Genomic DNA, 16,650 nt, shown 5'->3' with positions numbered 1-16,650 from the left:
CTAGAGAGAAAGAAATGTTTCCTCCCCCAACAAATCCCTCCAGCATACACACTGCATTTAGTTATTTCAATTTTAAAGGATGAATGATGGGCTAAGGCAATGGCTGTACACATAGTAGCACTTGTCCATCTTTCCTGAAGATGCCAAGCTCCATCCTTAGCTTGTCCAATTCTACTAATTTTTGCGTCTCCGTGGTTCATGTCTGTTGACCTGCATCATACAAATAGCTGGCTCGTTCTTTTTATTTTACCTCCCCTGATTCTCATACACATTTTTTGAAACCAGGGGATTCTTTTTCTTGTTTTAAAAAAAAAATGGGATGATGCTGAAAACCTGTCAGAATTGCACCTATCAACAATTTTGTGTAGAAAATTAACTTAGGCGAGCTGCCAGTTGTTCATCCTGCCTCAATAACTAACCGACATAATCACATGATGATCAAGAACACCAAAACATATTAAAGACACATTTGTCAACCCTTTGAGATGAAGTAAGGAATCTCAGGTTCTCCTGGTATTCTTCTTTCTCGTATTTAAAACTGTCCTATCAATACTTTCAATGAACAGGGAGAAAACGTCTCATTCACTTGTGGCATTGCCATCACACCCCTGAGAAGAAACCTGCAGGACGCTCATTTGTGCAAGTGTGAAATGTTCCTATCAGATTTGGTCCATGAAGTACCAAACTCAGTTGGTATTACTCCTTTCAGGACCAAAACTCTCTTGCCAAGAAGGAGGTGTAAGCCTAGGGCTGACATCTGTGCATCTGTGCTGCTCAGATGCAGCAAAGCCCTTGCAGATATTTAACTGTAAGCAGTTCCTTAAGCCCCTCCTATTTCTGGAAAGCATAGGGGCTTTCACTGTAAGGCTTTGCTGATTCAGGCTGCTGGTTAGGTGCCAACTTTTGGCTGAGGTGTTAAATTTGAACCTCCTCTGCCTGGTTTCTTTGGCCAGCTGCAGGTAAAGAAGAACAGTCCATGTCATTAAAAAGAAATTAATAGATTTGAGAGAGATGTACTTGCTATGGTGGCCTTTCTCTCTTTGATAATAGTTATGACACAAAGGTATAGGAAGGGGTCTTTGCTGAATGCGTGTAGTTACCGTTCTGCTTCTGTCTTTGCAGAAACCAGTTTTGAAGGTTTTCAGAAGCTTAAGATACAAAAAAATAAAATAAAAAATAAGAACCACACGATGTTCTATTACATCACTTCTATTACATCACTCTTGTTTCCCTTAACCCGCGGTTTTCAGCTTTCAAGAAAAGCTCTCCCGGTGAGTGACACCACAATTGTATGCCTGCCTTTTCAGCTAAAGGAAGACTCCTCTGCGTGCAGGACGACTGTCACCACCCATTTAACGCATTGATGTACCTTTCTTTCTAACGCGTAGAAAGTAACAAGCAAGCCACATTTTAGTCCTCGCTGGAATTGCAGCCGAGCTGTTCACGGCTGCTGCTACCGATCAGCTGCCTGGTTAGCTCCGCTCCGCAAAGCGTCGTACAAGTGGGACGTGCCCCTCCAGGCGGGGAGCTGCCCTGGCGAGGTGGAGCAGCCGGGGCCGCCGGAGCCGTTGCAGGTTTGCAAGCCGCTCTGCGGCCGCTGCCCCTCTGTGCTGTCTTCCGGCGCCCTCTGCAGGATACGAAGCGGAGCCGCACTTCTGTCGCTCGCAAACGCGCTCCCCCGAAAGCCGGGCTCGGGTAGGGGCTGAGGTTTAAGTGCCGTAAGGATCTGACAAATCCCAGTACCTCCATGCTGGTATACTGGGATGCAATGTAAGACTACCAGAATTTAAAGGTGATGTTTTTATCACGAACTGGAAAAAAAAGAGGAACTTCTAGGATGCTCTAAAAGTTTCAGAAGTGTTTCCCCAAGCATCCCTAGAATAGGTGGTGCTAAACACCTTCAGTAATACAGCTATTTAAAAAATTTCCCCTACTACGTGTCTCTCTCTCTTGACAGAATGTATTTCCTTAGTATTTGACAAGCTCTAGTTCTGTGCTTTCTTGGTGTCCCTGTGTTATCTAGAAGGTATTTCTACCAACAAGAAAAGAGCAGGGGGGAAGAAATATTAGTTCCCCTTTCTGTTGAAAATTTTGTTTAGTAAATGTTGGATCACATGTGGGGGAAAGGGCCTTCACAGAATCCCAGAGGGAAGTGTGAAGAGGCAGATCTCCCATAGGGAGATTGCTAAGGAGAAATCCTGACATCCTGCATTGTGGAGGAGTTAATAAGAGGTGAGATCTCCTCATTAGACCCCTTGAAATCCCTTTTATCTCTGTCCAAAAAGCATGACATTTCTGGAGAATGTATAAAGACAGTTGCACAGCAGTATTATGCAACTGTTCTCACCCAACTCTAGCTGGGATGACTTCTGGTAGATGGGGTCATTAGCCCATGGTTGGAGCCTGTAGGCACTAATGTCAATGGAGCTTCTCTGTGACTTATCCATCTGTACATCTACAGAACTGCTTTATCTGGGTTATTAAATGCCTGCTTTCACAACCATCACTCCTCTTCATTTAGTGTAGGAAATAGATTAAACTCGAGCATAGTACAGGATGCAGACCTGTTTATCACAGTTGAAAGACTTACTCCAGACAATTTTACTTTTGTGAGCACTAGAAACACTGTTTCCCAATACACAGCAAGCTTCTACTTGCTCAGAGTATGTATCATTTAGATGGACAAGACAAAATTCTATCTTGGTTGTGAAGCTTTGCCTTAGAGGAGTATTAGATTGCTTAACATCCACCATTTGTTAGGCCAGTTGTGTTTATTGAATTCATTTTTTCTGCACTTGTTTTCTCTGGCATATTCCCTGTGTAGTGCTTGAAGAGGCAGAAGCGACTTTGGGGGTGGGAAAGAGAAACTAAAGACAGTGAGGCAGCAGACTGATCTTCCTGTGTGCTTTTTTCGTCTGTTTTCCAGTGCTTCACTGACAGCTAGTCCCACATGATACATGGTGACTGCTGAACCCTGCTACCTGCTGTGTGAGTCTGCTACTTTCCCCGGGTGATTGTAGCTGAGAAATGGATGACCCTTGCTCTCACACAGACACACACAATATGAATATTTCTCAGGAGCAAGATGGGGCTTTTCCCCCACACTTCTTCATTCCACATGGGGAGGATGCTGCCTACTATTGACTAACCTCAGTTATGAACTCTGGGCTGTTTTGACACAGCATGTAGTATTTTGTGGTCTGTCACATCTGTTATTATGCTGCTTGTTATTTCCGTTGATGTGGTTGTCCAACATGGAAATGCCTGCAAACAAGATGCATGTAAGCAGGCTCTTTACTCATAGTAGCACCCCAACAAGTACTTTCACTGGCTTCACCTTTACCTTCTGTAATATGATTTATTTTATTGGCAGTTAGAATGGTCCCTGCTGTGAAGTGCACGTGCTACTTTTCCAGTGCTCATGTTCCTTTTCTGTTATATGCCCTCAACAGATGTGAGAAGGAATAAGGAGACATACAATGCAAATGTCTCACAGAGGGCATGAACTCAGTGTGTTTCACAGGCTGCCTAGGTAAAGTATGAGGTGTCATTAGGTGTTACTAATCATGTTGTGAGTTAACATATTTAGTAACTTGTGAAAGACACATTTATGATCTGAAAATAGAGTATGACTAAAGAATGAGAGTCCACTTTCAGCGGCAGAGGTGATTTAAGACTTTCACCTTTGAGGTGCTCATTCCTCATGTATCGCAAGCGATCACCAGTCCTCAGTTGTGCCCTTTCAGTGGTGTGATTGTACTATCCACCAGTTCCATGCATGCATCTTAAATAAAGAAAAGGAAAAAAATAAAAAGAAGATGGAAAAAAAAAAGAAGAAAAAAAAAAGAAGGAAAAAAAAAAAAGAAGAAAAAGAAGAAAAAGAAAAAAGAAGAAGAAAAGGAAACAAAAAAAAGAAGAAAAGGAAATAAAAAAGAAGGGGAAAAAAAAAGAAGGGAAAAAAAGAAGAAGAAAAAGAAGAAAAAAAAAAGAAGAAAAACAAAAAGAAGAAAAAGAGAAGAAAAAAAGAAGAAAAAAATAAGAGAAAAAAGAAGGAAAAAAAGAAAAAAGAAGAAAAGGAAATAAAAAAGAAGGAAAAAAGAAGAGAAAAAAGAAGAAGAAAAAAAGAAAAAAAAAAAAGAAGAAAAAAAAGGAAAAAAGAAGAAAAAAGCCAGAAAAAAAAGAAAAAAAAAAGAAGAAGAAAAGGAAATAAAAAAGAAAAAAAAAGAAGAGAAAAAGAGAGGAAGAAAAAAGGAGAAAAAAAAGAAGAAAAAGAAGAAAAAAGAAGAAAAAAGAAAAAAAAAGAAAAAAAAAAGGAAAAAAGAAAAAAAAGAAAAAAAAAGAAAAAAAAAGGAAAAAAAAAAAGAAGAAAAAAAAGAAGAAAAAAAAAGAAAAAAAAAAAGAAAAAAAAAAAAAAAAGAGAGAGAGACTGTACAGATGTTTTGAAAAACATATAATTTCCCAGATCACCCAAGCAGGGTAATTGGCATAAGATATACATGTGATAACCTCTTGGATAAGAACCAGAAATAATTACCAGTGAGTGGGAAACTGGCAATCCAGGGCATACAGTCTAAGGAGAATTGTTGTTAAAGATGGTGGGAAAAGTGATACTCTTTGCATTTGATCCAGCCATTGATGAAATCTTATGCCTTGTTAAATGAAAAAATATTTTGATGCTATTTTAAAATATATTTAAAGGCTGCAACAAATAACACCTTTCTTACTCTCTTTACTTCAGCACCATTGACAGAAATGCTTAACCAGTATTCAAAAAAAGTAGAGAGATTCACAGTTTTCCTTTCAAACTAAAAGTGTCTAAGACTATGAGAATATTGTAACATTACTAACACAGGGTTGGGAAAATAAAGAAATTGTCTAATGTTCCATGTTCCTCAGTTCATAGTAGGTTTTGATGACATGACCAAGTGGAGAAAAAAAATCTATCCAGGAGTTGTGCAAATTTAAAGTCTTGGGTTCTGATTATTATTTTGAGGCAGGTCAATTTTTTGTGTTTATAACATCATGAGCATTTCAAGAGGAAAGAAGTTGCATAAAGGAAATAATATTCAAATTAAAAACTCGTAAGATGTGACTTGTGATGTTTTGAAATACACAAGGAGCAAAGTACTGATCTTTCTGATCTTGGCATTAGCCATGGTGTTTTCACAAATCATAAGCCAAGTGCTATTTTTTGCCTTGCCGTAGGAGAAAGAGCCATCTAATTCAGGCCACAGGAGGCCCCCACAGAGCAGGCAAAAAAGCAAACTCCCACAGCCTCCCTGGATTTCATATTAACAGATGTACTGAATATCTGCTCTGTGGTCTTAGCATGCAGAGGAGACTCACAGCTGACAAGATGAATAGAGTATTAGCAGTTCTGTTGAGGAGCAGACACTGAGTCTGCTTTGGATGCTGATAAACAGCAAATCTCAGTAAAATAGAGATAGTCACTTCAGATTAGTTACTAGAACACTAAGTAGAGTAAATTTCACACTTTGAAATAATTTCTATAGTAATAAAAGTCGCTGTGACAATATAACACCATTGTTGCAAATTTCATCTTTCCTCTATTGTTTATAAGCTCTGCTGTAATAATACTTTGCCCATCAGAATTCATTGAAATGCATTTCATTATCCCAATCAGCCCCCTGAGTCACTGCTTTATTGTATTATATTTCCTTTCTACTGTATTTGAACTTCTTCTTCTAATACTAAGGCTGATTCCAAGCCCATTACAACCAGTTGCAAATTAACTTTTTTCCTGCTCTGACTGCTGAAGTGTGTTTTAATAAATTCATACCAATAATTTTATAACCTAATATTCATGGACTTCATCTTCTAATTACTCTACTCTAAACTAATCCAGTTATATTTCTGATTTAGTCCATGCTTTTTCTTGGTCCCATTTGTGGACTAGCATCTTTCCCATTCTCATGAGTGTGGACAGTTGTAGTATTATTTTCTCCCTGATTCTAGAATTAAAAATTACCATGATGTATTTAGAATAGAATAGAATAGAATAGAATAGAATAGAATAGAATAGAATAGAATAGAATGGAATAGGATAAAATTAACCAAGTTGGAAAGGCCCTTTGAGATCATCAAGTCAAACCCATCACCCAACACCATCTAATAACTAAACCATGGCACCAAGTGCCTCATCCAATCTCTTCTTAAACACTCCCAGTGATAGTGACTCCACCACCTCTCTGTGCAGCCCATGCTAGCAATCACTTTTTCCTGGCTTTGTCCTAGAGTCACAGCCCACATTCCGTTCCCTGACCCTTTTTTTCTCTGTCTTTTGTGGTGGGTTTTTTTGTTGTTGTTTTGTTGTTTTGTTGTTGTTGCTGTTTGGTGTGGGTTTTTTCCCCCTCTGAGTCATTCAAATGTCTTGAGATTATTTAATAGGAGGGGAAAAATATGCATCATTTATGAGGCTAATTCCACTACTTCCACAAATGTGTTCCTCCATGCCAATAACTTAGATCTAAGACTCAAGTACCTAAGTATATAAACAATGTGCTGCACTTTGACACACTATTGTCTTGTTCAAAATTTCATTGATCTTGGTTCACTCTACTTTAAGCAATAACAAATTTTTGCCTGCCTCGTGTCAGAACAAAAGCTTTTGTTACACAAAAGCTGCTGAGACCTAAAGCTTTCCTCCCAGCATGTGATGCTAGGGGCTCTGCTGTCATGTCCTGGCTTCATGAAGATGACTTGCCTGACTGGCCTGTATTTACTAGTATCCTATGTGTTTCTACTACAATATGAACAACGTACATGTCAAGAAAAGGTTGGTTCAGAAAATTGTCTCTGAAGATGAATTCTGTAGAAATTATGTGGTAGATGAGACAGTTAAACTAGTGCTACAGTCACAGTCTTACTCTAAGTGAGACAAATAAGGAGAGTGGATTGAGAAGAACAACTGTGAGCAACTCCAAAAGAGAAGACTCTGAAGAGAGGAGGATTTAGGAGGTGTATTCTATAGCAATGAGAAAACAGAAAGAAAATAGATCTCTGGAGCAGGCTAGTTGGAAAGAGACAACAAAATGGAATTAAAAAGAAAAATGTGAAAACACATTATTTTAAGCATGAAATAATTTGAAATATTTGTTAGTGCAATTTGCTATATTTATATTTTGCTACCTTCTTTTACATATACATTTCAGACATTGCTTTTAAGAACTGCTTTTACTACTTCAAGATCTCCCAAACTCTCAGTTCCTCTCACACCTCTTTTTTTTCCCCTTTTTCCTCTTCATCCTTCTCCTTCTCCAGATTACCTTTATGTAATCAAGACCACTCACTAAAATTAGAATAACAAGTTATTCTGCACCTCACACAATACTGCTCTGTATGCAGTTAAAGATTCAAAGGTGCTTATTTATACTAGAAATAAGTTTCCTGTTAGTTCCAAACTGACAAATATTATTCTTCTCCACTGATTTATCATATATCTGCACTTAGTAATGTGCTGTTCTTCAGATAAAAAGGTTCCCCTTTTTTTCCTTATCTTCCCCTGTAAACCCTCTTAGCTCAGGTTGACTATCTTTTAAGGTTGACCTTTTCCACTAGATGGCACATGGGGCTGTATGAGTGGCAGGAGATGCACAGGTTGTTGAACCATGATGTAATATGTATGTGTCATGTTTTGGGTAAGGTACTGATGTCTGCCTGTCTCAGAGTCCCAGGACTCTTACTAGAATGATTTCACAAAATTAATATTTGCCTCTTTTCTTTTTGTTTCCTTTTCCCCCTCCCCCCAGTGCCTCAATAAGTTCAGAAAGTTAAAGAAAATCAAATTGTTTAATTTATTAAAACAACAGATACAAGAAGTACAGGACTGTTGGTGATAAATGCACTGACTGCAAGATGATCTCAGGACTAATAAATCTTGGGTAACATCTGATGAAGTCAGAGATGCAAACCTTTGCAATAGTTTCCATATATAATAAAAATGCAGCAAAAGTTAAGTTGTATGTTGAAGGTGTGATTCTTACCAAGAAGGGTGTCTCTGTCTTGGGTGGAGGAAAAGTTGCACAGCCTGTCAACCACTTTCATCTCTGCCTTTTCCTCCCAACTGTGTCTCTGCTGGAGCTGGTACCACAGCTGGTGCCCTGATGGGGTTGGAAGGGACCACAAGGACCATCTAGTTCCAACCCCCCTGCTATGGGCAGGGACATCCCACACTAGATCAGGCTGGCCAGAGCCTCATCCAGCCTGGTCTTGAACACCTCCAGGGACGGGGCCTCAACATGTACTCAGTTTGGCTCATTAACATACTGTGGGGTTGTTACCTTCAATGTTAGAATCTAAGTTAATCAGCAAAGGTCTTTGCTTGGGCACTCTGGCCTTCAAAATCTGATTTGGAGTTGGGTGTTTATTTTATTTTAGCCTTGCTTAATCTTTTTTTATTTTTTTTCCCAAAGCAGAGCCATCTTCACAAGACTTCCTCCTTTGGCCATTGGCAGGCCAGATTTGCGTATCTTCATTTAACACAAGCACCTGGTGATTGTATAGGAACTTCAGCCTGAAGCATTCTAAATCAACTTGCCTTCCTGTCCCCCAATAAGCTAGGTGATTTTACTATAGCATGTAAGGTTTAAAAAAGAAATATCCAATTCAGTAGAAATGCATTCCTCGACTACTACTAACAGGAGTAGCTCCATTTGCTTCACTGGTATATGCTGATCTATAATAACCAAAATTTAGTATATACTGCATATAAGTTTGCTTTCTAAGCTGTGTTATTTCCCATCTCACAAGTGGACAATTTATGTGTTTAATATGAAAGGCTTCTCATATATTATATCCTAATACCTTATTCTTCATAGGTCCTCAGAGATAGTTGGTAAGAAGATTTGATCTTCAAGTAGAAGATTGGTTGCCATATCAAAATGCTAGTAAAGGAGCATATAGGTACGGTTCAATGGATAAAAGTATGCAGATGACTTCAATGGAAAGGAATAAAAATGAAACAAATCATTAATTATTTGGAGATCTGATATCTCTTTAAAAGTGAATTATGGTCCTAGCTTTTAGTTTCCTCTGTCCTTTTCAGTGATAATTACTGAAATCCATACTTTATTTAAAACTACTGAGCCACAATTTGTGTATCCTTCTTTGCTGCCAGAGGACTGGTTGGCCAACAGCTTTTGACTGCCCATATATTCTGGGAAGAGATACATATTCCATACTATCTCTTTGATCAATTTAAAACAGCTTGCATGACCAGGAATATACAACCCTTAGAGGTAAAACTTCTGGGTGAAAAATGAGCATGTTATTTGTCTGGGATCCACAGAAATCACCCTTGTAAAGAGTCCCTTGTTGTTCTAAGTTCTCAGATTACATTTGGCTTATACCAAATATAGTGACTTCTGTCTTACATTTCTTGTCTCATGCTACATTGGAATTGCTGATAGCTGGGAAGCTGTCCAGTTCTCCAAACAAAGTCCATGACTACATTCCATAGGGTCCATGACACTTGCCCAGGTCCTCTCAACTGACATTTTCACTATATGGAAAGGCTTTAAAAAGATTTACACTTAAAAGCCTTTACGTAACTGGTGCAATCACATAACATTTGTTGCTGTACAGTGATTCCCAGCTCTTTTTTATCCTTAAGTGAACTCCAAGTGGTCTCTAAAAATAGGCTTTCCATTTAACTTTATTTTTATTACCATGCTGACCGTTGTGCTGTTTGTGATTTCTGCAGTTATCAAGACTTTAGAATAACCACTGTCAAAACCTGGCACAAACCAAACCGTTCTACAGCTGTCTTTCTTTCTTCATTGGCCATTTGCCCAGGCTAAGGAAAACCTAGAGTAAGTAAATGTTACTTTTTACTTAAGCTACAAATCTGAGCAGAGAAGATGACAATTTGTGTGCCAAGGACTTTCTATAAGAAATGTTTTATTTCTTCCTCAAAAGAAAAGAGCTGACAGAAGTGGTCAGTAAGATATATAATTTCAGATACAATGCAGAAAAAAAGATGCATGGTGCAGAAACTGTGTATCCATGTCAGCCATTACCACACTGAAAAGCAAGAACTGCTTTAGATGAGTGTTCTCTAGATTTCACGTGGAGAACAGACTGTTACAATCACCCACCTTGTGATATGAAAGCAAAATCTGCCCTAAGAACAAAACCATGGTATGGTTATCTCATGAGGACAGTACATATGGAAACTTTCCAGCACTTTCCACCATGCCACCAGTACCTAATGTGCCTCATCTGACCCTCAATCATATGTCCCTAAAGTTGGCCGCATCAAGCTTTTCTTGCCTAAAGACTCCAGATGGGCATGAAGAACTGAATGGGGCGAGCCTGAAGGACATTGACATCAGCAATGTTTTTCTTTATCTTGAATAAAAGGTCAGCCTGGAAGCTGAACCCCTGAACAGGAGTGAAAATAGCATCTGGGTAGCAGAAGCAAAACACGTTGTGCTGTAGTTGTCTATAAATCACCATCCACTTTTTTGCTGCACAACTGTGTGACACTGACTTAGCCATTCTGGAAAAGAAAAACAAAAACAAAAACAAACAAAAAAAACCCTGTGAGATATCTGTGAAAGATATGAAAGGTAAGAAAACCACTGATAGAAATGAAATTTACATAGTAGTGGTTAGTAGCTCAAGGACTCAGAAGAGTAATGCCACTGTTATCTAAACTGTGATTTGAACTAGAAAACCTGGAGAACTCAGAAACATAAAGCAATGGCTTATTCTAGTATCTCTTACTTGATTGGTGACTGCCTGGCCAGGAGACAGTCTGACTTTCTGACTATCTGCATTGGGGTGATGAATACATTAATGCTTAAGCAAGTAGCTTTTAAGTTCCATCTACATCTCATGTGGGTATTACCTAGAAAAAATTTGGTAACTACTCTTGAATTTATTTACCATACACAATTAAGACTTTCAATTCAGTTAACCCTTCAATCCATGCTGTCAAGGATGCAAAAACTTAATCATTCTCTTCTTAGAAGGTGTCTGTCTGAAAAGGTAGTCTAGAGGGGAATGGTCTAAAAAGAAAGAATAGGAGTAATCAAAGCCAGAGGCTCTGTGTTTCCTAACATAACATGATGGGAGCACTTAAACTCACCTTGCCCAGCTCTGGGTGTTTACTGCTGCACCACTGGCCTGGTCAGAGCTGGAACTGACAATTGCCATTTGTCTAGAGAGAAGTGTGACTCTATCATTGCTAACACTGACACTCAAACACAAGCCTGATAAAATAGTTAAAAGAGGTAATGACCAAGTCACAAGGCTCCTGACTTCTTCCTGAAGATTTGGTATGCTGAGAAGGAGACAACAGCAAAAAACAATCCTGAAGTATGTTAGGGTGTCCTTAAGCTGCATGAGCAATGGTGTATAACTGTGTTTTCTGTCCCCCAAGAAAGAGTACAATAAGCCCTTTAAAATTATTTTTTTCCACTGCTGCTAGACCCTGCAAATGAACTACCCTCAGTTTATAATCATCTGCATAAATGACTGTCAAAAAAGTGAATGAAACTGGCATGAGCACCTGATCACAGTCCAGCAGCAAAGTATGTCAACAAAATAAACACATTTAGTGCCTATACTTATCATGGTAGAACTTGCTAGAAAATTAATCTGGGAATCAGGTAAAATGATATATTATTGTAACTGGAACAGTTCTTCCTGTTCACTAGAGATTAAAAGGGAAAACAAAACCCACGAAAGGCACAAAGCTCATGTAACACAGGAATATCAGCCTAGACCCAAACAACTGAAGCTTCTGTCATTCATTTAATAGCCCTATCAGCTACCAGCAGAGTAGTTAATAAAAAATAACATAAATCCACCTTAATCATTCAAACACTGCTTACTCAGCAAATCCTGAATCTTGCTTTGGGAGTATGAATGAAATGTGAACCACGGTTTTATTTTTATCCCTGACTGCTCTGTCACTGTTTCAGAGGAGTCAAACTAAATGCAGTGGCATGAGTCTATCAAGAGCTGCTTAGTACTTTCAGAATTTTCTTCTTTCCTAAAAGCTGCTTCTTACAAAAAATGGTTAGATAGGAGCATGTATATTTGAGTAAACCTCTTCTGAAATATCGGTAGGTTTTCCATCTAAAATTGGCCTTGTTTCCTAGCAGTTTTGTCTTGGAGGTTGATGAGCACTAGAGAAAGCTAGTGAGGTTCTTTTGCATCAAGGGTTACAAGGAAGGTCTACATCTCTACAGCTGGAGCAAGAGCCCCCCAAACCCCAGGAGGACAGGGAAGCAGCTCATATGCTCAGAAATTGTAGATATCTCTTTCATTGTTATTTTCTTTCTCTGGTTGTTCCCAGTTTACATGTCCTGACAGATCTCTACCCATCACAGCAGCCACCTGCTGTATTTTCTTCAAGGGAGAGAAAAATCAGTGTCACTGAGGACATATAGTTTACTATTTTCTTCTCTGGTTTTTTGTTTGTTTTATTTTGGTTTGGGTTTTGGTTGTTGGTTTTTTTTTTGGCTAGAGCTCCTGCAATTTGAGTTTTGCATGAAAGCTTTCAACATTTTGAAATTTCCTTCAAAATAGACAAGCAAAATCATATCACCAGGCCTTTAGAATTTCATCACATATTTTAATTTCTCTTGAAACTGATGGAAAATATGCTGTCATGTATTCCAGTTTTAATGGATTAAAAACTGATCTTACTGGCTTCAAAACCCTGTTAAAACTGTAACAGAATTGTTCTGCAGCCTAAAGTTCCCTGGTTATACAGTGGGTATGTTAGACATATTGAAAGCATGTTAGGATTTTCTGCAAAGGTCCTTTACATTAACATGAAGTCCTAAATATACCTGGGCTAACAAAGCTGTCATTTATTAAGCCTTTTGTTGCTGAACACCTGCCAGTGAATATTTTCCTGTAATTTCCTCTCAGTTTGAGCAGTGATGCATCCTGAGGGGTTCCCCTGGAAATACTGTCTCCCCTCAGTTTTGCGTGGTGGTTGTTGCCTGTTATAGAGGGAGGTGCAAATTTATGTTGTTTGCTCTAGGAGTCTCATATTATTAAGTACAGAAAAGTACTAAAGTAATAGGAAATGTAAACAGCAGTAGGGAAAAAATACCAACCCATATTCCCCTGTCCAAATTCTCATCAATATGAAGTCATTTTCACTTGATTGCTTGTTAAGTTTCCTGAGAACTTTTTCTTGGTTTTGACCTCGAGAGTTTGCAAGGACTTTACTTGACACATTTCCTCAGTATTAACTTGATTTCCATTTCTCTCTCTCCCTCTCCTACTCCTTATGTCTTTTATTCAGCAAACTGGACATGAATCATGAAAATGGAATTACAATGGTGAATATAATTTGTATGCATTTTGGTAGAATTTTCATCTGAAACTATATAGCAAATGAGCACATGTGTTATTATTATTTATACTAGTGGAGTAGAGAGGTCCAATTAAGCTATCTCCCTGAGTTCTTAGAAGAGTTATTGGAAACAGATTGAGAGCAGGGGTTTAGTGTAACTGCTCTCAGTGCCCTCTCAAGGAAACTTTCTTTCCACCACAAAGGAGTTAAACATTGATTTTAAGAATGCCTTAGCCTTATCCTATATGTTGCAGCTTCAGTGTGCTGGGGCACCCCTTGGCCTCCTCCAAATACCATCTACTTCCAAGCAGAAAAACAAAGAACTGAGCAACCCTTCCACCTGTTAAAACATATGGACTGTATAGCAGGGATTCCCAAATGGCCAAATCTGAGACTTTCTAAGCTCCTTTGTACATGCAGGCCAATCTGGTGGGCTCAGAACATATCAGAAAAGGAGAGTAATTTTTTACCCTTTCCTACATTTCCCATAGCTTCTGGAATTTTGCAGTCTAGGATCTGGGATTCCTAATGGTGTTCTTCAAGCCTAATTCAAAGAAAATTAAACTTTCTAAGTATTGTTATGATAAATTGTTTTTGTGGTACTATAAATTGTTTGCATTTAAGAATATATTTGGTTATATTATAAAACATATGACCACATCATAAAATGGTGTTCAGTGGCCATGAAGAGCAGCTAATGATATATATTTCAAAACAAAACTTGAAGAGTACAGAGACATTTCAAGGTCTGTTTTCAGTTTGTTTAGCAAGCAGTTGTTTATGGTATTAGAAAACTTCTGCCACAGCAGCAGTGGATGCCAGGCAAACAGTTGGATGGCTTAATGTAAAAGGGTTGTAGCAGCTGTATGGTAATAACAGTATGCATGGCAATGGCTATATGTTGTAATACAACACTCTGGATGTTTTACTGCAATAGTGCTGTCAGTAAATGTACAATACCCAGGAGCGCTGAGCCTAGTGATGTGCAGATGATGCAGTATTTCTTATATGTTCAGTAATGAAGTGCCCGGAGATAAAATTTCCACCTAACTAAGAGACTACCACTGCTAGAACTGTAGATCTGATAACTCATGGCAATTTGTATTCTCAGCATCAGCAAGAAGACCATAACTGTCTCCAGTCCCAAATCAATTATTGAAATACCTACAAACTCCAAGTGGACAATTAAACTTGCAAATAATTCCACAATCCTCTCTGTACTTATTAATAACACCCTATCTGCATTTATTTTTTAGTATATTATGTATGTACATAAAGTCAGCTAGAATTCAGCTTGGAACTAAGGAGGTAGTGACTCACCATTTTGAGTCACATCTACTGTGTGGTGACATAATCCGGCAGAACAATTGGGGAAGCTCCCAAATCTGCAGCAAAAGTCTTGATAGACATTAATTTTAGATTTTGAACAGGCCAGTTACCTTAGAGCCCTCAGGATCCCACCTGGGTTTACACACTGGCTAAAAGGGTAAATCATTCTGTGTATGTACTGTGCCACTAGTGGAGAACTGGTCCTGACCACAAACTTCAGCCTATTTCCTTCAGAAGACTAACGCTTTAGACTTGTTGCTTAGCTTCATCAAAGAGATCATGTCACATCTGGCTGAGGTCTCTAGTGTTTACATATCACTAAGCAAAGAAAGCAAACAAAGAAATCTGAGCATACATCATCAAGCAATCTGATAACGTTAAATCTCATGGATTATGGAAAGTAGCACTTGTGCAAGACACAAGAAAATAAGAAAGATTTCTCTGGGGGAAAAAAAAAAAAGGCAAGGACAGTGAATAATATTCTTGTCAACAGCTACTGGGAACATATATTGAGTCTGCTTGCAGTTTAATATCAGCATGGAGAATTTAAATGAGTTTTAGTCATGTAATGTGAACCTGCCTGAAAATATGTTCAGTTTTTAAATTCACAAATCAAAAATTTGCACTTCACAGAGTTCTTGCACACTCTGGAGTTAGAGACATCTGGGTCTAGAAGTGTGTTGCATGCCAGGATTTCTGAGGTCTTGGATAGAGTTATGACTATCTTAGAAAGATCAGAAGGGCAGAGTGTTTATGACCCTCCTTCATGGACCTTTTCAAATGCACATGCTGCATATCCAATTGTCATTCAAAAAGATGGAGGCATCAGCAAGCAATTTTAAGGAGAACTCAAGGAGAGAGAACAAAAGCCAAGCTTAGCACAAAGTCAAATACTGCAAAAGTTCGACCTTCAGGTGCATATGAGTTGGGGAAGGTGGTGGTAACAGAGATACTGGCTCCTTGCCACCTCTTTAGGAGGGCCTACTGCCCTCTATTGCACCTCTGCTCTACCTGCACACACACCATAGGCTGAAGCCTAGTTAAGGGCTCCCACCAGCTTAAGCCAATACTCAGTGGATGCCATGACAGGGCAATTTAATTTAGTAAAACAGCAGAAAACAAACCTAGGTAAAAGACCCATCAAACAAACAAACAAAATATTTATTGCTTTTGCAGTGTTAGTATATTGACCCAGCTTACCGTGTCATGAGTAACACAAAGGAAGAAAAGATCAAGCACCTGAGAGCAGAGGCAATAGGTGAAAGGAATAGAGTAGGCAGGAGAGGGGCAGACACCTACTGCTTTTACTGGAAGCAAGCCCTCAGTTGAGTTTTTGCTGTAATGCTAAACCATACCCAGAGAATATATGCCCTACTAAGTATCACTGCTATGTGATGACAGTGCTCAATGCGTGTCTTAAGGTGCATGAGCAATACACATCTCATAAGCCCAGTATTTCAGGCTCCTTGATGATTCAAATGGGCATTACCACACCAAATGTTGCTTATAGGTGATTAATAGAGCCATATTTTTAAAGTCATACTCAGAACAGTAAGAACTGAAAAGGAGTATTGGAAAGGAAGGTACAAAATAGGAAGATCATTGTCATTCTCTGCACATGTGGATAAGAATTGCTCAGAGAGGAACTCCATGTTTGACAAACCTCATTCTAGGGAAATAAAATATTTAAAAAAAAAAAAAAGAAGAAGAAGAAGAATTTCTTTGATGATAGATATGTTGTCAGAAACCCTTGCTGTATGTCCTCTTGGAGTTCAAGAGAAATTTGCAAAACCTGAGCACATGCTGTGCCAAGGGATAATGATGTCATATCACGATGGTCCTTTCTGCTATTCCTTTTCAGAATAGCAAACTAAAGGCTGGAGCCTGCTAAGACTGAAGTCAACATGAGGTCTGTTCCTGCCAGGTTTACAGGATCAACCCATATGTCTCACAGGATGGGAAATGGTAACATCGTGACAACA

General features: G+C 38.7%; 1 long non-coding RNA gene across 2 annotated transcripts in view; it reads right to left on the bottom strand.

The window, feature by feature from the left end:
• Nucleotides 1-15,983, bottom strand: part of LOC137454529 (uncharacterized) — a 167,269-nt gene extending 151,286 nt beyond the window's left edge. For both annotated transcript variants that reach the window (XR_010990630.1, XR_010990631.1), the window contains exon 1: nucleotides 15,869-15,983. This is a non-coding gene — a long non-coding RNA (uncharacterized lncRNA). The remainder of the gene's footprint in view (nucleotides 1-15,868) is intronic.
• Between the last annotated feature and the right edge of the window lie 667 nt (nucleotides 15,984-16,650).

This window comes from Melanerpes formicivorus, unplaced genomic scaffold (assembly GCF_026170545.1).
Source record: "Melanerpes formicivorus ecotype bairdi unplaced genomic scaffold, bMelFor1.0.p_v2 SCAF_3, whole genome shotgun sequence".
NCBI classification, from domain to species: Eukaryota; Metazoa; Chordata; class Aves; order Piciformes; family Picidae; genus Melanerpes; species Melanerpes formicivorus.
This window is presented reverse-complemented; position numbering and strand designations above follow the sequence as displayed.